At 45.2% G+C, this 26,391-nt stretch overlaps 1 long non-coding RNA gene across 1 annotated transcript in view; it reads left to right on the top strand.

The window, feature by feature from the left end:
* Positions 1-26,391, top strand: part of LOC135393302 (uncharacterized) — a 78,175-nt gene that overhangs the window by 16,045 nt on the left and 35,739 nt on the right. Inside the window, exon 2 of the long non-coding RNA XR_010422572.1 lies at positions 19,550-19,648. This is a non-coding gene — a long non-coding RNA (uncharacterized LOC135393302). The remainder of the gene's footprint in view (positions 1-19,549; positions 19,649-26,391) is intronic.

Below are 26,391 nucleotides of genomic sequence, written 5' to 3'. Positions count from 1 at the left end.
CTCGTCGCCTGACGAAGTGCACACTGTGCACGAAAGCTCGTATGTAAATTTGTTCCATTCGGAAATGCTTCATTCCTTGTGTACCTTCTAAGATGTTGCCCAGCAATTCGGGACAAAACGTAAAGCGGGCTTCACCTGATACTGCTTCCATAGAAGCCATGTATTAGGAATAGAAAAGCGCGTGCAGCACGTTCCGTTCTTACCGCTTTGCATTCGTTCTCTAGTGGGACGTTGTCTGTGTCATAGCGAAACATACGGTGCAAGTTTCGTTAAAGCTCAGCTCCGCCGATTTTCGACTGCGACAGAATGGAGCCATGCTTGGGCTGTGCGTTCGTTTCCGCACAGGGAGCATACATGTGAAAAATTTTCACCCATTCGTTTGTAGTTTTTAAGAAAACAATTTTTTTAAATTTCCATGGCACGGCGGTCCTGTGGTCGGCAAACCCTGACCAATCCCGGCTTCGTCCTGGCTTAGCCGCGCTCGTGGCTTGGCTAACGCCAAATCGTCGATGCGATGGCGGAGATGTATGGGCGAAGGTGAATGTTTTGGGTGTGTTCCGTGATAATTGCTGTCGTTAATAGCCTCAAAGATATTTTTGCCGGTCTTCTTTAACAAGCCTTACAGGATGGCCTCGTTGTGCAACGACGGCCGTCGTCAGCGGACATTCTGTGCCCGCACTGTGCTTCATGCTACCAACAAGACCTAATACCTAACGTGTGGCGTACTCGTACGCATTCTCAATAGCTTTGGCAGCGCACTATGCGCGGACTTGCTGCGCGTGCAGAAAGCACCACCAAAGCTATTGAGAACGAGAACGAGTACGTGCTCGAAGACGAAGTATTTCTTATAAGAAACGTGATAAAACGGTGCGGTGGTCCCCGATAGCTCGTGACAGCTATTTCAGCACGATACAGCGGCCATGACGGAGTGTAAACACAAATTGGTTGCCAGGCAGAGCTGGCTATAGGTGTGGCTATCCAATCCGCACAGTTCCAAGTATGACGTCACAAGTGGAACCGCCGCCCGGTAGTTTTTCTCAAATTTCTCACGAAGGCGTATGGAAATTTGGAAAGCAATGTGTGTTTATGAATGAAGTTGGGACCACGGTTCTGAATATCACAATGTCTTCATACTTTCGGAACAGCAGCGGAGCTGCACTTTAACGAATATTGGGGTCTTCGAGGTTCCATTTTGGTTCCAAATTTCTGACCTGTAAAGTAGGCTTCACGAGATGCACTGAAGCGCTGGGTGAAGCCCTCTACCTGGTGAGTTAGCGCAAACATACCATGTACTTTGCAAGAAACGCGTGAGCAGTTGAATATGCTCTGTACGGCATCTCAATCATGCTACAAGACAAGACAAGATAAGTTCGCATAATTTGTTGCGCATGCAAACAAGAAGAAAAAAAGTCTCTTGCTGTAACGAGGCTCTTGCTTCGATGCACGGAGCTTGTGAGGAGGTCTGAGGCCAGTGGCACGCAGGCAAGGAATATCGTGGTATGAGCGGTGGTAAACAAGCACAGAGGCCGATATTAGAGCACTAAGCTGATTCCTTTCGCCTGGTAAAGCAAGCATCATCTACCTACCGCCGCGGGATGCGCGTATTGAAAATCAAAGTGCGCGTGTAGTGTTGTTTTCCTTATGCTTGTGCTTGTAAATGCATATTTGTGGGTGAATATTGTCAGGTTCCCTTGGGGTCTCTCCTGCGTCAACTCCTCCTCAATGTGGCTTTCACCCCACAATTCAAGTGCATGATCAGATGCTGGAACACAAGCCTCTGCTCAACGTGCGGTGTCGTTGTGAACTCTCAGCACATTCTTATGGAATGTGGACTCTACTGCCCGCAAAGGCGGATACTGTGTGATGAGCTTGCCCTTATCAGTAAGAGTCCACTCAATTTAGCTGCATTCATTGTCCCCATGAAGATCCTGTGCTCCATCTCGGGTTCTTCACCTGATCATGGACATCCCGTCCTCCACTGGATTGCTCCAGACGCTCTAATTCTTTCTCGAAATCCTTCCGCGGTGAAACACCCCATCTCATCGTCATCATCTATTGTTGTTGTTGTCCTATGAGGTTCCAAACTGTTCCGCTCGGTTTGTTGAGGGAGCTTCACCTGGGAGCCCCAAAGTGGGGGATTTCCTCTGCATACTTCCGCATATACTACGCGTGCTCAACATGCCGCTTGCGTTTATTCGAAATAAGGAACAGATCCAATGCTCCTACAACCCGAAGTCCTGAATAGGCTGTGAAAAGAACAACGAAAATCAGGTGAGAAGATGGTGATATTCAGAGGGCAGTTGTAACATCCCCTTTCTTTTTTTCTGGCAATAAATTCCCCCCCCCCCCCCGCAACCAACATCTGCTTCCAAAGTCCCGAACGTACACAATCATCCTCGCCTCCTTTATTATTCTCTATGATTAGTCCTTCAAACAGCCATATTTGCGTATGGATGTCTTTTTGTTTGCGCTACTTGGCTGTACGCGCGTTTCGGATCGTTTTTCTTCTGTTTGGTTGGTAACATGTGTCATGGTAACATCTATTTGTGTCATTTGTCATCCATCCCTTCTCCAGTCTCATTTTGTACAAGCCTGACATTCTGCTGCTGCACGAAAAAGACAAGAAAGAAGGAGTATAGTATGGTAGTATAGGAGTACAGACATAGTATGAGCAAGCGGACTTGGTACAAGCGGAAGACCAGCTGTCCAGCACCGGATCAGAATGCGTAAAAGTGAAGCACAATTCCCTTCGTTGAGTATGCGGTCATGGTAGTGCAGCGCGCAGTTCAAGCAATTTGAAACAGTTCTAGCAATTCGTCGAAACATTTATCTACATAGAAGTGATATCAGGTGCTTTTACAGCACCCTGCTGTGTGTGATCCAGAAACTCCAAGAGCGTATACAGCGTGTTGTGATAGAACCATGTCGTCTTTAGTTCACCAGTAAAATATCAATGAGAAAACATACAACGCCCTCGTACAGTTATCGCTTATCGGTGCTTCAGAGACATGTAAGAGGGAAGCAACGCTGCCACTGAGAGTCCCCAAAGCGCATAATGTCTTCTCTTTTTATCTTCAGATTGATCGAACCACAGTTAAAGCACACGGGTATCAAGCAATGGAAGCTATGTGAGCACCTGCTGTACAACGCCTGCGGTCTGTTTATCAGCATCGTGATAATACCATGCAAAGGTTTATTTTAAGCTATGTACAAAGAGCGGCTGGAACTTCCGAGCATATCGCATGATAAGCCAATCGACTTGTTTCTTTGAAGCGGGTGCCATTATAGTACATTGCTAAGCTGAGGATTTGATAACTTCCTTTATCGTATACTTTTCGTAGTGTTCTTCGGATGTACTAAAACTCGCTATGAGCGAGGTTTAGCGAGAATTCTTCCGGTGTACTAAAACACACAATAGTGAGTTTTAGTATACCGTTGACAATGTTATCGTGCCTATCGAAACCAATCGCAGTGGTGCGTGACTCAGAATCTTATCCACTGATTGGTTCCGGTTGATACGGTTCAACGCAAGCCACGTTATCAACGATCTGCTAAAACTCTCTATTAACGCGAGTTTTAGTGCATCGTACGCTATCGCCTTTGCGTACGTAAGGGATAGCGTGGTGGTACTGCGCAATGCGCGAAGCTCTCTATGTTTTGCTCGTGCGCAGAGCCAACAACGCTATCTTTTACGTGCGCAAAGGAGATACCGTGCGATGCACTAAAGCTCACTATCAGATAGTTTTAATGCATCGTACGCTATCGCCTTTGCGTATGTAACTGATAGCGTTGTTGGTTCTGCGCACGCGTAAAACATAAAGCGAGCTACAGAAGGTACGCAGCCAGAGCCAAGGGACGACAGACATGCAACAACTGCACGCTTACTAACAACTGACATAATTTAGTGCAACAGAAAACAAGGAAAACACAGGCGGAAGTGATAGGAAAAACTGGCTTGTTAGTCACTATCGTCCTCTTCGGTGGTCTAACAGCGCGTGTCGTACAGGTAGCTACCCAAGCAGCACAATGTACTAAAAGTCGAGTGCAATAGGGGGGGACGGTATGTGTCTTATCAACGTTCTTTAGCTTCACGAATCTGTTCAAGGCCTACCAAGACCTACCCGTCCACCCCTATTGCATTCGACTTTCAGTGCATTGTGCTGCTTGGGTAATCTCTTGCGGCGATAAGTCAATTCACCACCGAACAGGAAGATAATGACTAAGTCACTTGACTCAATGACTTTTCACTTCTCTTTGTGTTTTACATGTTTTGTGTTGCATTAAATGTTGTTTGTAAGCCGTTCTTGCTTGAAGCCTGTCGTCCCTTGTCTCTGGCTGCGTATCTTCTATAGCGAATGTGTACCCACATGAACTCATTAATAAAGAGAGCTTCGCGCAGTGCGCATAACCACCACGCTATCCCTTTGCACTAAAACTCGCTGTTGGAGACTCCGGTAAATAAGTTACTTTTTACATTGACGCTTGAATGAATGATAGCGAAAAGTAAAGGCAGCAAAAGGAAAAAAGAGCATATAGTGCTGTTTTTGACACCCGGAGAAGTTGGCTAATTCGATTACAAACAGCTGAAGAAACATGTCTTCCACCATAACACGAACAGCAATTTACCTGCCGAAGTGTGATGTAGAATACAATCTTGGCTTTTCGCTTTTATTTCTTTTTTACGTGCGAGTGATCTGAAGCAGTCAGCACCCAGGGCTGGGCAGGAATACTCAAAATTTGTATTATAATACAAATACATAATACTTGCTAAAAATGGTATTATAATACTAATACATAATACATTTTATTTTCAAGTATTATAATACATAATACTATTACTTCCCTGTATTACTAAAGTAATACCAGTAATACTTTTGTGCCGTGGCAGAGAGTTATTAGAAAAGGAACCCCAGACATATTTCTGAAGCCACCGGTCCGGTCAACCCATCGCAGTTGATTGCACTTAAGAAAAAACATGTTTTCAAATACGCCGTCTTCTAACGATCGTCTGTTTGGTCTGAGTAGCAGGTTCGCAAACGAAAACAATCGTTCAACCGGCGCGGACGAACATAAAATGGTAGTCGTCTCTTAACTGATGGGTAGTCGTCCAACATGGACAAGTCTACGCGCTTGTCATCGAGGTACTTGAGGACTTCCAACTGCGCACGGCACAGTGCACAGCTCTCAGGGCATTCTCTCGCGGGACGCAGGTGTGTGCGTCTATAATCCCCTTTTTTCTGCCTTACTTTCTGACGCACCGACCCTGGCTCCATTCTATGATATGACCCCCTAAGGGCTCTGGGTTGTTCACCCAGAGTGGAGAAGTTTCTCAGAAATTTGAGTCAGCCAGGTCCTGTAATTGTCCCTTTGTTGCACGTTGAAGTGTCATCCTCTGTTGGCAGAACTAGGTCGTGTTCGTAGGACTTGAATGGTACCGAAAGCATACACGTGTAAGACCCATCACCCCAAGCAGGACATGTCATAAGTATTACGAGTTTTGCAGTAATACAATGCAAGTAATACTCGAATTTTTTTGTATTATAATACGTAATACAAATACACTTATCAGATGGGTATTATAATACGTAATACAAATACTCTAAAGTATTACAGTAACGGTATTATAATACAATGTATTTGTAATACTGCCAAGCCCTGTCAGCACCGCATTATTGAGAATCCTCAGTTTGCACTTTGGTTTGATTTGGTATGAAAACACTGAAATTTCAGTATGCAGAAGGCCACTAAGACAGAAAAGTACAAAAAGTTTCAACAAGAAATACAGCGGCGGCCCGGCCAAGGGCTGTTGCTCAACGCACATCGCAACATTTGCCTGAGCTTCCTTAAGGGCTAAACGCATGGAGCGTTTTTCCGACGTTTTCAGGACGCGCGCGCGCTCGGCGTGCGTGTGACCTCGTAAAAACCAGGTCTTCAACGCGCGCGGAGGGCGTACGCCGGAATCTGTCGACTACAGATATTCGCGCGCGTCTGGGCGCGTTTTCCGAGAAGTAAACAGAACCATGGCCGTCGTGCGGCAGACAAGTTGGCGTATGAGCAGCTCGCATAAATTTTTGGGACATTATCCATCACACTAAATTTACGTTAACATTTGAATGGTATCTGGAATGAGGGAACGCAGGAACCACAGGAAGGAAGAGCATCTGCACGTTGTAACAGATATTTGGGGTCGACGAATATAGCAACAGTGGCATGCGGCACTCGCTCCGTACGCGTCCCATGCGTTTCGGGTGGTCGCCTCGCTGGCGTTTCTTTGCCGCATGTGCGAGGCCATGGCGTACGCGCGACGTTTTGACGCTGAGAAAACGTCCAATGCGTTTCGCCCATTATGTCCTTCTAGGTGTCACTATGACATTTGCGTCGAGCTGCGCGCGCAGTTCAGGGTGCGTCATTGAGCCTACGGATATGTGGTTATGTAGTTCAATCAACCTGAAGATAAACAAACAAACAAAACGATATTGTGCGATTTGGGTGCGTCAGAGGCAGCGTTGATTCCCTCTTAGGTGTCTCTGAAGTAGCGATAAGCGATAACTCTACCAGGGCGTTGTATGTTTTCTGATTGATATATTACTGGTGAAGTAAAGACGACGTGGTTCTATCACAACATGTTCTATACACTCGTGGAGCTTCTTCATCGCATACAGCAGGATGCTGTAAAAGCGTCATGAAATGTTACCTCTATGTACGGTTTAAACGAAAATTGCTGGAACTGTGCGGCTGCAGTAGGATGACCGTATACTCAACAAAGGGAATTGTGGTTCATTTTTACGAATTATGTTCCGCTGCTGGACAGCTGGTTTTCCGCTTGACGTGTAGCTTGGGACAAAAGTTCACGGCACGCCGTGGTGTTCCATTTCTCCATTGGAGCGACAGCCCAGCAACAAACCAGAGCGGACGCACGCACACACACACTCAGAGAATAGCTGGTCACCCGTTTCTTATTCGATCTCTTTCTGATAGTTAGCAGAGGGCCGCTCCGATGAAGAAATACGTCAGCGCCGTGTTCCGTGAACGTTTATCCCAAGCTGTACCAATAGACCACCCGCAGCGGCACGTCATATCAAGATATCATGAAACTGTAAAAGAGTGGATCTTTGGCAAAACAAGCACACATGGTTGTCGCCTCGTTTAACGTCGTGGTTTTCGCGTTTTGTGAGGTAAGGTCAGGGTAGTTCTGCCTCGGACATGAAGTTTTCCTTGGTATCTCCTTCGTGCAATGGCATCCATCATCGGAAACAACTCATGTGGTCGGCGGCTGCCAACCCACGTCGCTTTATTTTGCCGAACGACGGGTCGCGACATTTGGCAGCGTGACGTAGACTGTTCGCAAACAGCGGGTAGTCTATTGTGCACATTCTATGTACGAAATGCTTTGCTTCTGTCTTCACTTTTGCGGGCATCAGCAGAATGCCCGCCTTGTACAAAGTGAGACGCGATGATAAACACTGGACGACAAAGGACACATATACAATTGCTTTTTTTCTAAGTTCAGTGTTAGCGCCGCGAAGCAAATGTAGCTATGAGCGGCGTTCAGACGTGGACAGATGGAGGGAGGACAGCAGGAAGGACAGGGGTCTTTGTATGCGTCCTCGGCAGATTTCAGCGAGAACTGTGCAGACATTCGTCTGGAAAGTCTGCCCGAAAAGCCAGGGAGAACCTCAGATAACACAGCCGGTGCCAGGACTCGAACCCGCGTCACCTCCCAGTCTTGGCGTGGAAATGAGTAATTCTAACCACTTTGCCACGGTAGCTAGCACAGAAACAAATATTGGGTAATATGATAAGGTGGGGCAAGATGAGACAGAAATTTGAAATTGAACGTGAAATTTTTATTTTGCGTGTTCTTCAAGAAAACTAGCCATAGCCAAAGCCACAGACAACATAGACACATTCTCCGGGTTCTACAACTTCTGACCTGTAAATGCAGAACGAATGTAGCCGGTCTAATATAATTACAGAACAGTAGTATAGAGGGGGGTCCAGGCTACATGGGTGAGATTTAGAAACCTGGACCCCTGACCCTTGCCCTGCGCGTATTTTTCCCCGCGCGGCGCGTGTGCGCAGGGTTGTCCACGTGATTATCGGCGGGGGAGGGCTGCGCGTGCGCTCATCGTAGCATATTTTTCAGCCTGGGCAGACTTCTTTGGCCATACTTGGGCCGAATTCACATATTTTTCCGATACAACAGGTGAGTGGTTTACATGCAGAGACATGCAAAGAAGGGTCATACACAAAAAGTACAAGTCAAAATATATTTATTAATGCCAATCAAGTTGAGATATATTTATTAAAGCCAATAGTGCTGGGAATTGTACCAATTGTGATGTCAATCAGATGAAGGAGAAAAACCCAGCCGAAAAACCTTCACCACCTGTAACAGGGTGGTGCTCGGGTGGAGGACTGCTGTGGTGGGCGGAGCGTGACCGGAGGGCTGCGTGCGCGCTTACCCTTCACCCTGGGCTGACTTCTTTCACCATTTTCCTACTTGGGCCGACTTCATTTCCGCGACAGGTGGGCGGTGCTCGGGTGGAGGACTGCTGTGGTGGGCGGAGCGTGACCGGAGGGCTGCGTGCGCGCTTACCATTCACCCTAGGCTGACTTCTTTCACAATTTTCCTACTTGTGCCGACTTCGTTCCCGCGACAGGTGGGCGTCGCGTGGCCGGAGGGCTGCGTGCGCGTTTACCATTCAGCCAATGTTGCCTTCTGCCGGAACCTACGTTCCAAAACCGAAGGCTACATCAGATCACGTTGAAGCAACTGATTCAACATAAATTGCTGCATGAAGAAGCACAGAAAGTTGAAATATGCCAGCAAATTAACAAGTGACAATGAGCAATAAATTGAAAGATTTATTGTATGAACGTGAGACAGTCTGGCTGCAAATGAAGACACTGCAAAACACTGCAAACTCGTCTAACAGCAACGAAGGAATATGTAGAAAGAAGGTATAGCTAAAACAATGAAAGCACCCCTCTGCTTCATTAATTTCTAATGCACACTAACACTAACACCCATAACAGGTATGATAACAGATACACGCTACATATATTTAGTTTACATGCGGTAACAGTGACAACACTGTGAGAAAATGATATGATATCACACAATTTGATGCAACGTCTGGTGATACATGCATGTGCGAAATGAGAAAGGTCACTTCAGTCACTCTTTCTGATTTGTCCGACAAAGTAAGTCCATGCAGTACAAGCGGGACGATGACACGTCATAAAAGCAGTTAAGATAACTATAAATAAATATAGGGTCACTACTACATTTCTTGGTTCAGATTTGGGACTTGAGGATATTCAAAACCGTTCTGCCCACGCCGCTTACCCTTTGTCGTAATAGAGCTCTTGCAGGTATTCATGAACAAAATGCATAACGGAGCACTTCACTACACAAATGCAAAGACGTTCACATTTTTATACGGTCGGAGGAGATGAAAGACAGGAGGAAACACCTAATTTACCAGGCAGCGTCTTAAGGTCCCATAGCCTCGATTTGAGCAGCAGCAGCAGAGCAACAGCAGCGGAGCAACAGAGCTGCAGCGACACGAGCGGTCCCATAGCACTGGGCGAGAGCAGCAGCGCTGCCGAGCTGCAGAAATTCCCTGCTGCTCTCGTATCCGAATTTTTGGTTGCTGGTGGTAGGTGGTGATAGGGCTTGCCGTTTTGGTTGCTGTGCTGCCCTGTTGCTCTGCAGCCTGAGCAGCCGGTCTCGAAAGCCAATCAGGAGGCTGGTTGGTATTGTTTTCGTTCGACCGTGTTTAGGGTTAGCAGGGCGGTGAGTGACGGTAGAAGGTTTGTCTCTGGTTGCTCTGTGATTTGATTCTAAAGACATGGATACGCTTGTGATTGCCAGTAGTTTGGAGCGAGTGTTCAATCATCGGGACTGCGTGAAGTGCGCTTTCAGGACATAATTCAGTTCATAAAGTTCAATAAAGTGTTCGACCGAACCTACGTGATACATACGTTGTGTACCAGCTGTAGCATGCTGTACATGTTCGCATGTTTTCTGGAAAGTACTTCAAAACCCGTGACCTGATAACGTACAAGCAAATTACTTTCACGTTCATGCCGTGTGAAAACCAAACCGAACAAATTTCTTGTGGTCGGTATTCCAAGACCTTGCTAGGTGGTTGTAAATGAAATTGACCCTTGAAAAGGGTTATATGGAGATGGACAACGTTCAGACAACATAAAAAGGTTTGATAGAGATAGATAATGAACCCATTCCTTGTGAAAACAGGCAGAAAGCAGGGAGTACTAGCAGAAGGGGCCTTTGTAATTTTATTTCATTAAGAGCAACGTACGCATTTGACAGTCACCGTAAATCAAAATATCGAATACTACAGTAATGAGGCAATATTTATACGACAAAATCCCGTAGAAGAATCTCCACACAACACAGCAAGGACTGTTCTGCACACCAGTAGGACGAACGTACGTTGAATGTCATGAAACTGACTACACATCAACGAAGAGTCGGTGCATGTCTAGTTTAGCGGCGCCACTCGATTTCAAACTTCTAATTTACATACCTGGATAGAATTTTGGGTGCATGTCTAGTTTAGCGGCGCCACTCGATTTCAAACCTCTAATCTACATACCTGGATAGAATTTTGCATGGTGCATCGTAATCCAAAATAATCAAGCGGCGGTCGGTTCCACGAATTCCTTCAGAGGTCAGTTTCCCCGGGAAAGTTTTGGCAGCGGCGACCATGTCATCTCCACGCGCCCATTGTTTACGTATGGCAGCTTACGCACACCTCGCACTCTTCCCAGCATCATTTCGCCTGTTCCCTCTCGCTCGTTGCCAAGAACGCACGATGAAAGCACTAGATCTCGACGGGTATCATTTGTGGTACTCCTACGCATCAGCCATAGAGCTTGGTTTTCCTCACTAAACGAAGTGTAGTGAGGTTAGGTTAGGTTACGTCAGTACATATTACACGCGGGGGGGGGGGCGGTACCCCCCCCCCCGCAGTTGTTCGACACTGTGCTGGCAGAAGACGGTGCCAGTTTTGGCGCGACTGTCGTCCGATAGCGGAGTTGCTGTGCGTCTTAGCAACGAACAGGCGAAAGGCATGCTGGAAAGAGTGCGAGGTGTGCGTAAGCTATCATACGTAAACAATAGGCGCATGGAGATGACATGGTCGCCGCTGCCGAAACTTTCCCAGGGAAACTGATCTCTGGAGGAATTCGTGGAACCGACCGCCGCTTGATTATTTTGGATTACGATGCACCATGCAAAATTCTATCCTGTAGATTAGAAGTTTGGAATCGAGTGGCGCCGCTAAACTAGACATGGACCCACAATATATCTCTCACACAAACGCCTTTCACCTAGGATTGCGTTCCTAGGTGTGTGTACTAAAAGGCTTAGCCGCTGCGTACGCCTGCGGAATGTGCGAAATGTAAACAATGCCACGGTTGCCAACACGTTTTGTGTTTCCTCAGCCGCTGCTGCCGCTAATTCAAAACGATGCTATGGGACGCCTTCAGCAGCAGAGCAGCGGCAGCAGAAAGCTGCTCTGCTGCCATGTTGTCGTGTTGCTGCTGCCACACCGCTGCTGCATTGCTGCTGCTGCTCGCATAAAGCTATTGGACCCGGCCCTTAGACAAGCGACTCGCCAACAGAAATTTCCAAGTTCAAAACAGATCCTCAGTTGCTGCCGATGGTGCTTGGTCGCATATGATGATGAGAGCATTAGAGCTATAGTTTCCGTTTGGAGGACCGGGAAAGCTCACTTCTCGCAGCGTAAAGCCAGAAACTATGATATTGCAGAATCATTTTTTGCAACCTACTGAGGTACTTGGAGTTGTGCGCATAACTTTGCACTCTTTTGGGTATTTATTAATTTTATTATTTTATTTATTTTAATTTATTTGATATATTTATTTTATACTGGACCATAAATTATTTGCACACATTTGTGCAATTAATTTCGGCATTGTTTGCTTTATATCAGCTCAGATTAACGTCACAGCCAGGAATCTCGCCCAATCCAGCGTACTCGCTGGAACATCCCATTTCCAGCTCTGCTCCAGCAGGGTACCATCCTGGTTTTCGAATGCAATTTGGATGGTTCCAGCATGGAAATAGTCTTGGCCAGCCCAGATCTAGCCTGAGATCACTTTTCCAGGCTGGTTCCACAGTTGGTCCAGGCTGTGTTTTTTTTATTGGGAATATCAAAATGCGTGTGTGCGAAAACTCATTACAGATACTTGTCTTGTGTGTAGTAAGTAACGGCCATAGCCAGTGCAAACTGTCATTTTCCGACATGTACGCATCATGCTTTTCGAGCAGTCAACCTGTGCTTGTACACGTGAAATGTGTTCTGTATAAAACTACCTCCAATGACATTGGCAGTTGGCTGCTACTTTGCTGCCAATGTTCCACAACAATTTTAAGCTGAAAAGTTAAGGCACCGGATGTTAAGTACATTTTAAGAGAAATTTTCCTTGTGTGTTTTCTGGAGGTAGAGCATCAGAGTTGAAAAAAGAATTAGAGTGAGACACGAATGTAAGAAAGTGATAGTTAAACGAGTCGCCCCGTGAAAATTCTGCTAGCACTTACTACTTTTCTGGGCTCTGCGAAATATAGTTTTGAAGGTGCCTCACAGAACGTAATGTGATGCAATTGGCTTCTTCGAGGTGACTCTTCAATGGGGTTCAGACTTGTGGGGTTCACCTATGGCACTTCAATGATACCCTATAAGCCTCCAAGATGCATGGGGTAGTGAGGAATTGGATCTACTTGAGGTCACAGACAAACCCTTTGCCTTGTCCTGATGGGTTGCATATAACACCTTTCGGGTCTTAGGTGGCCCACCAGAAACACATTAAGCCTTATTCGATGATCTAATGGGATTCTAAAAGATTTTTGGATAGGGAAGGTCGGGATAGCGTTGGCAGTGTCATTGGTGGAGTGGACTTCCAAAGGCCATGAGGCTTGAGTAACGGCATAGGCAATTCGGCGCTGAGTATCCACAAGAACTGTTAAAATATCGGTCATCGATGGGGTGAACGCGCTGGCGTGCGTTGGCTCACCCGGCGTTGCCGCGAGCAGTTGTCCCGAAACGTTGGGCTGCTCAACGTTCACGTCGTTGCCAGGTGGTACGGTTTTGTCGTTGGTCACATTGCAGTCGTTCGTGGTCTCCACCGTTACCATTGTGTCCGAATTAGCGCGTATATTCAAAGCGTCCATCAGCTTTCGTATCTGCGTCTTCATTTGAGCGATGTCGTTGCGTACGTCGTCCGTCATCTTTTCGGGGCTGTAGCGTGGCGAGTGTTACTTAGGGAGGTTCCACACACCTTGGTTCTGTTGATCCAATTGCGGCTGCGCCATGTTAGGATGAACTTATGCTTTATTTTTAAACGAGCACACGGTTACAGAATACACCTGCTTGCGCCATCTTGTCCTTCTTGATGTCGCTTTCACTCTTGCTTCCGCCTGTTTGCTGTTGCCCTAACAGTTAGATCCTAATGTCTGCATTCAAATATGAATGTCCGTCGGACATCCCTGTGCGAATCATAAATGAATGTCCCTGGGTTGTATATCAACTGTTTGTCCCATGTCGGCTATTTCAAGGATTGTCCGAATCACGTCCCTGATGGTAAGTTACACGGAGCATTTCTTGCGCGCGAGAGAGAAACGCGAGATTTTGTAGCAGTGCAGAAGTTTGACTTTCGGTCAAACAACTGCATAAACCAAACGAAACCAGTAAGCAACACAGACGTTATGTTGATGGTGAATTAATAATCCAACCAATGTCCTACTTCAATGAAGTTTGTGTGTGTAACCGAATTAAACATAGACACCTCACTGTTCGTTTTTATCACATTCTTTAAAATATGAGTGTTTGGCTTCGAATCTCGTTGTCCATAGCCCTATTAATGTTCCAAAGCTCAATAGCTGACTTGGATAACGCAATAAGTAATGCTGTTTTGGCCTCAATGGCTGGTTAGGGAAGACTTTCGATCTTTCACTCAAGTACTCTTGTACAACCACGTTCAACCAGGCAACCGTACCGTGGCTGTGGTGATCAAACAATGCCTACTATAGCTTGCAGTGTCAAGACAACACACCATATAGGATTGCCGAAGTTATCTACTTTGTGCCCAACCTGCAACAAGAAGAAGCAGTGTGAAAGTGGTACCAGCTTCGTAAAGAAACGGAGCTGGTTCCACGTTCTCACTGCTTCTCCTGACAGTTTTTTTTTATTTTCTCTGCAGTGGTACGGGCGTGCTATAGACTCCAAGTACAAGTACTTAAATGCATGGTTAATATCGGTATAGGTGAACCAGCGGCGATCAGCTATAAAGTAGTGGAATGTACAGCGACAAATCTGCCGAAACTACACCTCCAAACAAATCATGGACCAGGCAGCATGGCAGTCCAGGGTCACAATCCGGAGGCAACTCCCTTTGTACTTCTCTACCGGTTTGCTGGGTTTCTACCCATCTATGAAAATACTGTAGGTTGTTGAAAGCACTGTCAAATTTTATGCCCCTTGTAGCATCCCCACTTGATTTTGTAGCAATGGCAGTTCTATGGTAGTCATGCCGTGTACGCTTAGTTCCAATGTGACATGAGCCCAGTAAACCATATATGTCTCAGAAACGTCCACACGATGTCCCACTTGGGATTTTGGGATATCCCAGGGACTAGGCTTAATAGCCCGTTGACGTCTCTGGGACAGACAGAGGACCCGTATTTCTTCCGCATTTGCTGACCCAGGGAAGGTTCCAGGAAAGTCTCTCAGGGATATTTGGACATATAGAGGACATATACAGGACGTGTTATTATTATTGTATTTTGTTGCTTTTTTGCAAGTTTTACTTATTCTACGGAAACTACTACTCTGCAACAGAGAACATCGTGTCAACGAACTCTTGTTTATTGAACAGAAACCAAGTACACGAATGTTACATGCACTGCAAAAAACGCTGTTTCTAATAGTACAAATTATGATATTACAACATAAATAGGCTAGCTATTAAAAATATAGGGTGACACTGATAAGACGCATAATAAGACGATAATGGTCATAATAATAATAATCACTTGGTTGCTACGCCACTTCAGAACCGTCATCCCTGAAAGATAACCAATAACATAGTTAATTCCATCTATTGGGATAGCAGCTCAAACACTGCTATAAATAGGCGTAAAGAACAGACACTCTGCAAAAAGTGGGAACAAATGCAAGACAGTGACTTACCGCAGTTTCTTTCGGAGTATAGATGGTTACATGCGGTAGCAGCCTAATCACTGGCAGACCCAAGCGACTTCTTCCGGTTTATGCCTGGCTCTTCAGTGTTGTAGAGACACCAGGAACTTTACACATGTGTGAGGCTATCCATGGGTGTGTGTGGATACTGTAAAACCTCTAGAGTCACATCGCGTCCATGTGACATTCAAGCAAGATTAGCGGTCATGCAAACAACAAGGAACTTTGAAAAACAGTGCAGTCAAACGTGAAAATATAACTGCTATCCTTTACATGAAAGACAACTGTAGCTGAGCCAAGCTTATCTACTAGCAGGCTGCGCATTGTTCATAGAATTGCTTTACCATTGCTTTCATCATCCCCAATGCAAGATATCACAAGGACCTATAAAATAGTACATGAATCAAAGATTATGTGAAGAAATGCACTTGCACTTTGTACCTGTACACACACAATATCACACAGTTCCACCGTTCGCATGAGTTCGTCAGTGATACGCACCAGACTTCGCAGGTAAGCAAACTATACTGTTTACTCAGATACAAAGCTGTCATTGCTCCACACCTCTACCACATGTGATAGTTGAAAAAACAACAACGCACAAATCTTAAGTGAGGCAAAAGGAAGAAGGAACTCACCTAAACTCCAAAACCAGAGAACAAAGGAACGCTAGCTCTCGCACACCACGGCAATCGTTGTTATGCACAACGCAGTAGTTCGGCGTACTGGCCAGTACTGCCTCCATGCTCAAAGATTCCAGTACAAAATACGCAGGATGCTGAAGTTCCAAAGGCCCTTCCGTGTAACATGCCATATCCTACAGAACCACTACGACGACACGCCTCGCCTGTTTGAAACGGCGGTTGGTGAATGTCGATGGCGATGAGGCAGACGTCGTTCCGCTTCGGCTCGCGCTAGTTGGGAACTTCATTCTTGTTATATCCCTCAACATACGTGACCGATCATTATAGTTCCCGTGGAAAAGGTAAAATATGTTTTTTCTCTCTCTTTTGTTTATTGACTATGGTGCGATACGTGATGAGTCGTTACAAATATGATTAGAAAAATTATGGCTATGAGAGTATAAAATAAATATTATTATTATGAGGAAAGAGTTAGATAAGTACCACATCAAACCTTCCTCTACATGCGAACAGCGCATGAACAAATTGTGTGCGCATATGTTGAGTAAAGGCGCAGCGACTTTTCCGTTCGTGATAAAGGTTGACAATAGGGAGTTTTAGTTCCCACTACGATAACACGCCAATCGATACGATCTCGTAAAAACAGATACGACTCACGGATCGGTGGGAATGATTCGTATAGCGCTTGTCCGCAGTTTTAGTTTGCAGACGAAGAGTCACCGAGAACGACTCACCGATACGGAAAATCAAGCGGGACGCCATCTGTTCGCGCAAATCTTAACTTCGTTTACTAGTATCCAGTTACATTATGCGCATGAAACGCGTGTTTCAAGCATTTGTATCAATAGTTGTGGAAGACGTAATGTTGCTAAATGTTCCTCTGCACATTTATGTGCTGGAAACAGCTTTTGGTCAAAAATAGTCCGCGAAACAGTGACATCTTCACTTAGGCTTAGGTCCTGCTGTCCTCTCTCCGTCTGTCCACATCTGTACGCCGCTCATAGCCACAGTTGCTTCGCGGCGCTAACTCGCAATCAAAAAAAAAACTTAGGCTTAGGCGTCCAGACGGGGGAAGTCACACAAGTATTACGTACATTATATACGTACAGTACATTAAGTTCACCTTACATCCTTGTAAGGTAAAGAAATGTCATTGTTGTGACATTCATAGTATATCCACAGAATATTATCTGGGGGATATTTGTGATGTCTCATGGTGGATATACAGCGGACGTTGTGAGGATACGCGTGAGACCAATTTGGGAGGTCTGTGGGATATTGATGGTTTGCTGGGAGTGTTTCTCTTTTTTTTTTCTTGGAGCAGTACAAAATCGACATAAATACTGTGGCTTACAAAGTTATCTTGAAAGCCACCAATGTAATGTGATCCCAAGTTGTCGCAAAGGGTACACAATAGTGAGCCCTTTATGCATCTGTTGCCCATATTAATATCATGTTCTTTGAGGTATTTGAGGTCATTCAAAGAGTCGCTCAAATAACTTCTACTGAGAAAATTCCTTGATATGCACCTCGCAAAAAAGCGTTGCAAGCTGAAGGTGGTCTCGTGTTGACCTGTTGTGCTTCGGAAATTTCAGAACGACCGAGTGTAGTCGTTTTTAGTTTGTTCCCATTCGCAAAAGTGATCCAGTTGTATGTTGAAGCACCTAGATGCCACGTGATACGCTAAAGCGCCAGCGAAGTTGTTTGGGTTCGGAGGGTTGTTGAACGTTGGACATTGAACAGAAGAAGGTGTGGAGTTGCCGCGTGCATAGCCGGGACGCGATATGGCGAGGTGTCCGCGTTTTTGGACCTGAACGTTGAAATGGAACTTCTTGGAGCGTCTTGAGGATGAAGCGTCCCCGCATTCATTTCTTTTGTCTTCTTTGTGATAAGGCGGTTGTTTTGTTTTCTTTGTGATATGACGATTGTGACCAGCATCAAGGTCAGAGCGGGAGAAAGAAAGGTAAAACAAGAGGCGGAACACTTCCTTCCCTCCCTGCACCCAGTAAACCACTAATATCCCTAGGACGTCCTTACAAGGTCGTGAACGTCCTGAATATCTGGACATCCATCCAATATCTGTGGGATGTCCCAGAACGACATTCGCGTTTTTATTTTATCGAGTAAATCACAGATGTCCTAGGTACGTCTGCAGGATATCTCGCTATGGACATTTGAATGGAGGAAAAGCCTGGAGATCCCTTGGATACGCATGAAAGATCCAGTATACGAGATTTTGGGCACTGGTTGAACGTCACAGGAACGTCGCCAGGACGTTGACTGAAGGTATGCGAATAAACGTGAAGTTTATGACATCTTGTTCCGACAGGCACATTTTTGTTCTGCTGAGAGCAAGCAAAAACTTCTGTAAACCTTAATTGGATGGGGGAACAAGCAAAATCGTTATATATTTCTATCGTTTGCGTGCTGCTAGCTGTGAAAGTATTTATTTATATTCGTAACGATCGTCAAGCAACAGTGGAATTTGATCACTTTTATAGCTCCACTCAGCAGCTAATCCCATTATAGACAATAGCTTGAATTAAAAACACAGTATCGGGCATGAAGGAATGTGAGAAACATTATTGGTTATACCATGTCTCTGCAGATTCACGGGTTAATTGCAAAGAAGCACCTCCTCACCGTTACAGGTGTATCACGGCCCAAATACGTAACGAACTTGCCCCAACAGCCTTTATTTCAGTATAAGCTGTGGGCATTTTGTCAGCATAAACTGTTGTGAATCCTCCCTTCAAATTCGCGTACGCGGTGGATGGGACAAAAGGGAGCCTGCTCTTTTTAGCGTGGAAGCACGTGTGGTAACATAGTCAGCCTTGGTGGACCGTGCGCCAGAGTTTGGTCGAACGCTGGAGGGGCTTACTACATTCACTGAATTTTTGACCAGTTGTTGATGTTCGAAGCATTTATTACTACACAACAGGTAAAAATTAACGTTGTACATAATACGTATGCAAATACATATATATTTACATACATATCAGAGTGGTGTTGTCATGTCAGATACATATCAACTAATAGCAAGTGCATGTTTGGACGTGCTTGCATGATGTCCCACGTACGTCCATATATCCTAAAAAGACGTTCCCGGGATATTCGCAGGATCTACAAATGACAAAGAAGTGCCAGTCCACAGAACATCTCGGGGATGTAAATGGGCTCTGTGGCAAAGTCCGTGGGATATCCCAACGTCCAAAATAGGATATCCTGTAGACGTTTTCTGGATATATATGGTTTGCTGGGCACCCTCTGTGCGCTCTTCTTTGCGACAATCAAGTAGGGGGCATATGCGGAATGTTCGAATTTCGATTTCTGCTGCGCCATTGCATAGTTTTTGCTGGGACTGTGGTTATGCGTTATACTTCATATTTCTGTAAAAAAAGGGGAGGCTCGCTTGGCAATTTTCAAAGTGCAATTGAAAATAATAAATTTACCTCAATCATAAATTGTCCAAAGCCTTCCTAAATGACGGCAAAAGTTTCCAGAAGGTAATTACCAAAGTCCCACAATGCTCTGGCGAGTACGTCGCCAGTTACAATTTTTTATCACTTTTGGTGAGACACCCTGTCTATTTACTGTGAATGCAACCATTTTGCTGCTCATGGTATACCTGCCTGAACTTTTCTCTGTAAGGGCCTGACAAATAATGGGACTGGCTGCCATGCTCGTGGTCTTCACTGCTATGCTGCTAATGTTCAGCCCTTCACTACAGACAGGAGTAACGCTACCTACGTAAGTTGGACAAGGGGCTAAGAAAAGGTTCGTTCAGCAAGAGTAAGGACAAGCTGATGAATAAAGACAAGTAAGGTTATGCTATGTATTGCTTCTACAAGGGCGGCTCAAATAAATACCAGTGGGAGTTGCAATATCTGACTGGAACCTATGGATCGCTCAAAAAGGGTGGTTTAAAATCCACCTTATTCACAACTGCTTATACGCCTACGCAGCGGCACCGATGATCTTGGAGGCACCGGACAAGGTTATTTCCTTGCTCAATAGATGGCGCTAGGTGGCGATAACAGAAGTGGGGATAAGTGGTGACACCGCGCGAGCGGCGCCACCTCGTCGGTACCATTCCAAGACCAGTTTTGGTCGATCGTGCTATCCACGTGAGTTTGTTTTGGCGCGTCCCGAAAGTATTTCGCTGGGAAGCCGTCTGTTGTATCTTCTAGTTTCTAAAACGTAAAAATGAGCAAAAATTGAGTCGTGGAAACTCCTCCTGCGCAGGGTCCAACCGCAAAGGAATGTGACCGTCTCGTGTTACAGGAGCGGGTAACGGGGATCATATTACCGACAATGTGTGTGTTTCTCCGTGTAACGCTTGTGTTTTGTAGTCTGTCTTGAGTTGGGAAGAGAGATAGTTGGTACATGCAACCAGTTTCCCTCTTCCAACGCAACATTAGTAGTATGGGATGGACACCCGTTGCCCACAACACTGCAAAGTTTCTGGACATGTTTAATTACCAATTACAACTAATTAGGAACCCCCACACTAATCAGCATCATCCAGTGAGTCATCACACTAATTGGGGAGCATCTAACTCGTGTCCAGACTACCCTGTGTGTTGTAGGCAACTAGTGTCCATAAAAAGAAAAAATAGATAGAAATAGAGTGGAGAGAAGGAGTTTAGTTGAAGATCAACGACGCCATCTTGAAGAAAGTGGTTCGGAACTGTACGCTGACCATTGCTGGCGAACGGATTACAGAGGCAGTCAACTACCTAGTTCCAAAGAATCGCACCAGGTGTCGCAACGCCCTTCCTGTGACCACCACTTCTGGACATCCTGGGACGTCGGGTGTGACGTCATCATGGCATGTCTGCACAGGTAAGGACAGATGTATACATGCAAGCAGAAAAACACTCATAATCGAGACAGAGCAATGCAAACTGCTGTGAAAGCAAGAGTAAATATGCTAACAAGGGACACTATCAATAGCTAACAAAAAAAGAATTAGTTACGCAAGAAATGAGCCCACCACAACAGCAGTCACGGGGAGCGCAGAACGACGCGTCTGCTCCATCCGAGAGCCAGGCACAGAACTGAGTGGTAATGTTTTTTCTCCTCTATAAAGTCACGCATCTGTACCCCTCTAGCGGTTCCTTTCTCAACTAATTTCATGACAAAATTGTTAAGAATCATGCCAGCGCTACTCTCGTTTCCAAGACATCGTTTGCGGAAGATAGAAAATGGCGGGGATGCCCTTACAGGTACAACAGCAACCAGTGCCCGACGTGCAGGGGCACATCACTGCTAATTCCAAACAAAGCAGCGACAAAGTTCCCATGTTCGAAATAATTAGTTACACAACAAATCAGCCCAATGTCCACCACAACGGCAGTCACGAGGAGTGCTCAATGCTGCGTCCATTCCACGCGATAGCCAGACGCAGATAATGCTTTTTTCTCCGCTATAAAGTAATGCATCTATCCCTTTTGCGGTTACTTTCTGAATTAATTGAATCGCAACATTATTAAGAATCGTCCTGGCACTATACCATTCAAATCTAGGGTGCGGCAGCACTAGCGTCATTGTCAAGCCAAGAACAATCAATATGAATCTTTCTTGTCCAAAAAGAAAAAAATACAAAGCTAGATGCGTAAACACAAGAAAGCATGCAGGTCAGGGCACGTCAGGACATTGCTGAACGAGTGCTGTTACATGAGGAAATATCACACGACTGCCGGGCAACACAGGAAAGCAAACACAAAAAAACACTTGAACAGAGTGAAAAAGACACTGACCATCATCGGAGTATTTTCACGTTCACTTCATTTCCTCCTCGTAAATCCGCTCAACAGAAAATCCACCAGAATCGTCACACACCATTCACCAGTGGCGAACACACACATCCGTACCCTGTGAGAGGCAAACGGCATCCCACCGAGGCTACGCTTTTCCACTAACGGCCAACACAATTGCTAGGAATGAAATTAATGCATGCCACGACCACACTTGCCACTGGCCAAGAGAGATGTGAATCCTTGCGCCCAATGCGGGCCTTGCTCATTGGTCGTGACATCATCCTTGTCTCAGGGCTACACTGTTTTTTTCCACTAATGCCAAACCCAACTGCCCTGAACGAGGTCCACCTGAAACAATAGAGTCGCGGCATGACGTCATCATCCAGGCATGCAGCCACATGGTTCGAGGGCTCGTACGCTCTAGACATGGGACGTGTTATTTATTGAATCACTATTCCTTTATTCTACTATAATGATTGCATAAGAAACAGAAAAACTATTGCAGAAAAACACAAAACTCCATGCATGAAAGCTGATCGTAGGAATTAAGCATTTCAATCCCAAAGTCTTACTAAATGAGACTTACGAATACAGGAAAGAACAAAATATCCTATCAAGTAACACCATGAACGTATAAATACGGCGAGCTCAGTGAGATGTGTTCGTTCCATCCAAGAGCCAGGCAGATAACCGAATAATGACGCTTTGTTCCTAAACCATGCACCTGACCCCCTTGCGTTTACTGTCTGAACTAACTGAATCGCAAAATTATTAAGAATCGTTCTAGCACTACTTCTGTTTAGATCAATTGCGTGGCAGCACTATCGACATCTTCAAAACAGTGCTTCAACAAGAATGTTCCTTGTTAAAAAGAAAAAAAATACAGAACTACATGCAGAAGGAAAGCATGCATCATGAGACAGAACATGTCTGGGCATGTCAGGCATACATCACGCCAAGGAAAAATCGCATGTTTGTGAGACAACGCGAAAAAAAAGTACAAAAAAAAAGTTGAACAAAGTGGAAGACACACTCTCCTTCATCAAACTATTTCAAAACACACACACACACTCCTATTATTCAAAAAACAGTGCTCGATGTAAATCCATACAGGGCAATGCCCACTTTCTGATGCTGCACTTTTTCTCCAGTAACGGTCAACACATTGCTGCAGACACCTAAAACATAGATCCACTGCATGACGTCGTCATATCCTTTGTGAAGAGATGCAGAGCGGTTCTACGCAGCAGCAAAGACAAACCCTCCTATTATTCAGTGTATCGCAAGGTTATTTTCTTTGTCCTACTCGTTATGATATTCACTCTTACATGAAAATTAAAAACAAACAAGATGCATGACATCTGATCATAGCGATTTGCACCCCAAAGGCTTATCAGAAAACACCCTTGGTACTTACAATCATTAAAATCACGGCAGCAGTAAATTACCACTGCTCTTTAAGATAATAATTGAGGCCCTGGAACACTCAACGTCATCACTAGGCTTATGTAATGCACGGCGCTCAACCTTTCCTATGCTCATATACTCATTGTCTGAGGCTACACCTGCAAGACTGCAAGCAAAAAGGCGTGAAAGCCTGGGTGCAAAGTTCCATTCTTGCACGACGGAGGACTAGACAGAATGTCGTTTCTGGAACAGATATATGATGTCATTGCATTCCTACTATATTAATGATTGTCGCTCTTGTGTTGCAGTTTAGAAAAACCATCACAAAAAGCCCATATTACTCTGAAGTATAATTTTAGGAGGCTTAAAATTATACTCATTATGGAAACTATTTCGGTATTACTCAGATTACTATCAATCAAGCGCACCAATGTTCTTCTCACTTCCCATTTCAGGCTGCCACGTCCTGTCATGCAGTAAAGCAGAGTCACATCCAAAATAATTAATTTACACTGAGGGTAGCGTGCTTCATAGGAATTTATACCCTGCGCTTGGATACCAGCATTTCTGCTCAAATACCCATGCCTGCAAACAGCTTACTTCAGCAACATATTGAGCAAAGCGAATACACAAACAACAGCATCCATCAAATAACCGAACAAACCTAACAAACAAAGAAACATACTTCTCCGGAATTCAGCTGTACGAAGCGGCTTGTTTCTGCGTAAAAGCAGTGGAAGAAGCAAAAGTAAGTGCACTTTTGCTCGAATAGCAATGGCTGCATAAACCGGAGCTTACGCTGATAAACTGTGAAATACACATCCATTTCGGCTGGCCATTAGAAAATTATTGCATGATGTGCCATACGCACATAAAGCATACAGCATAAAGAAAGCACAGAACACGGGTACACAAATCGAACAGGGACGATCACTTCTACTCGGGCAGCATAATACGATGTACGCTGAATTTTTGCAGGTGAAAATTGCAAGGCAATCGCTAAGAATTTCCACACATACGACAGCGCATACAACACACGGTGTGGAAAAGGCTTAAAGGAGCTTTAAAATGGTAATTAACATGGCCAAAACTACTGTCATTATGTAAAGCTGTACGCGAAAGGCATTCCCATAAAATATTTTTGTCCAAGGTTGTTTCTTCATGGCATAATTAATTTGCAAAATGGCCCGCCCACTCTCTCAAATCACCCACTCTAGTGTGACGTTTATGATAGAGAGCCCCCTCATTCGTTGGTAGGAAAAACCATCTGCTACGAACATTGCGAGGTGTTTCTTGTTGAATTCTATTCTTTATATGATTTATACCACGTTTTCTAAAAAAAAACAAGCATATATGCAGCCAGGCAAAATAAAGTTACAATCACAAGAGTAATACGTCAGAAATCTGTGCAGTCTCAGAACTCGCAATAGCAGAAAGCAAGCGATGATGGTGGTACTGTGACGCCACCTGTTAGCCACTGACCCAACTGTGTGGTGAAAATGGTCAGAGAGGCCGCACACTGTCGGGAAGCACTGGGATATCGCTGTACAACACACAGTTAATTTCGGGCTGCACCACTCGTTCTTCCCGTGGTGTCAGTGGTCCCAAAAAATCGTGGTCGTGTTGTTGACAGCCTTCAAATCCTCCATTTCGGACATCACGCAGCCGGAGAGCGCCTGGCGTCTCCGAAGCGGTAACAGACGCTCCGGCCTGCGCGGTGTTGCTCACCTAGATCATGTGATCCGAGGTCCAATGAGGAGCGTCGCTACCACACGCGTCACATAGTGACACGCGTGCCGGCGCTCATCACATGGCTATCCTGAAGGCGAAGGAGGGTGTTTCACGCACGGGAGATCTGGAGGGCTATTGCAGGCGTCCCAATTTCGCTATGGTCGCACTAATTGTGAGAAAACTGTGGGACCGTTTTCGGCCGCCTAACATTCCATACCGACCAAAAAGAGAAACAAAGTTCTGTGCCTCTAGACTGCCCCTTTAAGACGATGTGCTCAGGAATAACCGCAACATTACCGCACATCGCTACGAAGCTCAACGGCTACCACAGGACGACAACAACAAGATATTAGCGAAGGGTAAAAATTTCAGCAAGAAAGACGCTGCTGAACAAGTCCAGACATGGAACATCGCATACGAAGCACTGCTCATCGGGGAAAAGGCCTAAGTCTGCGACAGTACATCATAGAGCATACACAAGTTCATTCTTCTATTTCACGTAAACTAAACGCGGTTTCCTATTTCCTGCTTGGAAAACGACGCACAAATTTTCTTAGGGAGCAGAGAAATATAGGAATTTCTACTCAGTGCTCAGATACCAGCATTTCTGCTGAAATACCCATAACTGCAAAATTAAGCACTGCTTACTTCATCAATATATCGAGCACCCAACAAAATCTACCAAATAAACAAAGAAACCCACTTCCACTGATCGAACAATATTCAGCTTTACCAAGCGGCTGTCTTGTGCGTAAAAGCAGAGAGAGAAGAAAAGAGCAGTAAAAAGTTCCACGCACTTTTGCTCGCATAGCTGTAAGTGAAAAAAAGAAAAGAACAAGGCACACGCTAATAAACCGAGACAAAGACACCCATTTCTGCTATCAGATAGTTCTTGCATAATGCAACATGCACAGTTGTGTTATCCCTGCGTAAAAAGCACAGGACGAGGGTACACGAATTCAATCACTTAAGCGAGAAGGGAAAGTCACTTCTGCTCGCACAGCATAATATGATAAAGTCTGAATTTTTACCAAGAAAACTAAGCTTGAACACCGCTACGAGTGTGACAGACACATACTAACGAACAAACAAACACATCCTGTTCACTTCTACTGATAGAATTGGAGCTAAAGGCTTGAACCACACAATAAAGCACAACAAAGCGCACCACTTCAGGAAGGCATATCAAATGCAGCGCAACGGGATCCGCGTCCAGAACTCACAAAATAGCCTGCCCAAAACAAGGACTTCACCAGGTTAGGTTCGCGTGCCAATAGACCTCTACCTGTTTGTAAACAAATGACGTCATAATGTTCGACAGCGCCACGAGTTTGGTAGAGTTGAACTATACGCTCAATGCTAGTTGCGAACAAGGTCGCGCCCGAAAGCCACGGTCTTGAGGGGATTACGATGGTCTCTGAAAAGGACGCGACCTTCGGTCCTATTTTTCTTTCAATAGGAGGCAGCGAACAATTGCCCATTCGTGGAACCCAGCTTTCCCCTTCCGATCTGTTTTGGTTTCGGTGTGTCTACCCACGCCACGATGACGTTTCTCGGGTAGAGGTTTATTCAATTGAAATCGCTCGTCCAATC

This window comes from Ornithodoros turicata, chromosome 4 (genome assembly GCF_037126465.1).
Source record: "Ornithodoros turicata isolate Travis chromosome 4, ASM3712646v1, whole genome shotgun sequence".
NCBI lineage: Eukaryota > Metazoa > Arthropoda > Arachnida > Ixodida > Argasidae > Ornithodoros > Ornithodoros turicata.
This window is presented reverse-complemented; position numbering and strand designations above follow the sequence as displayed.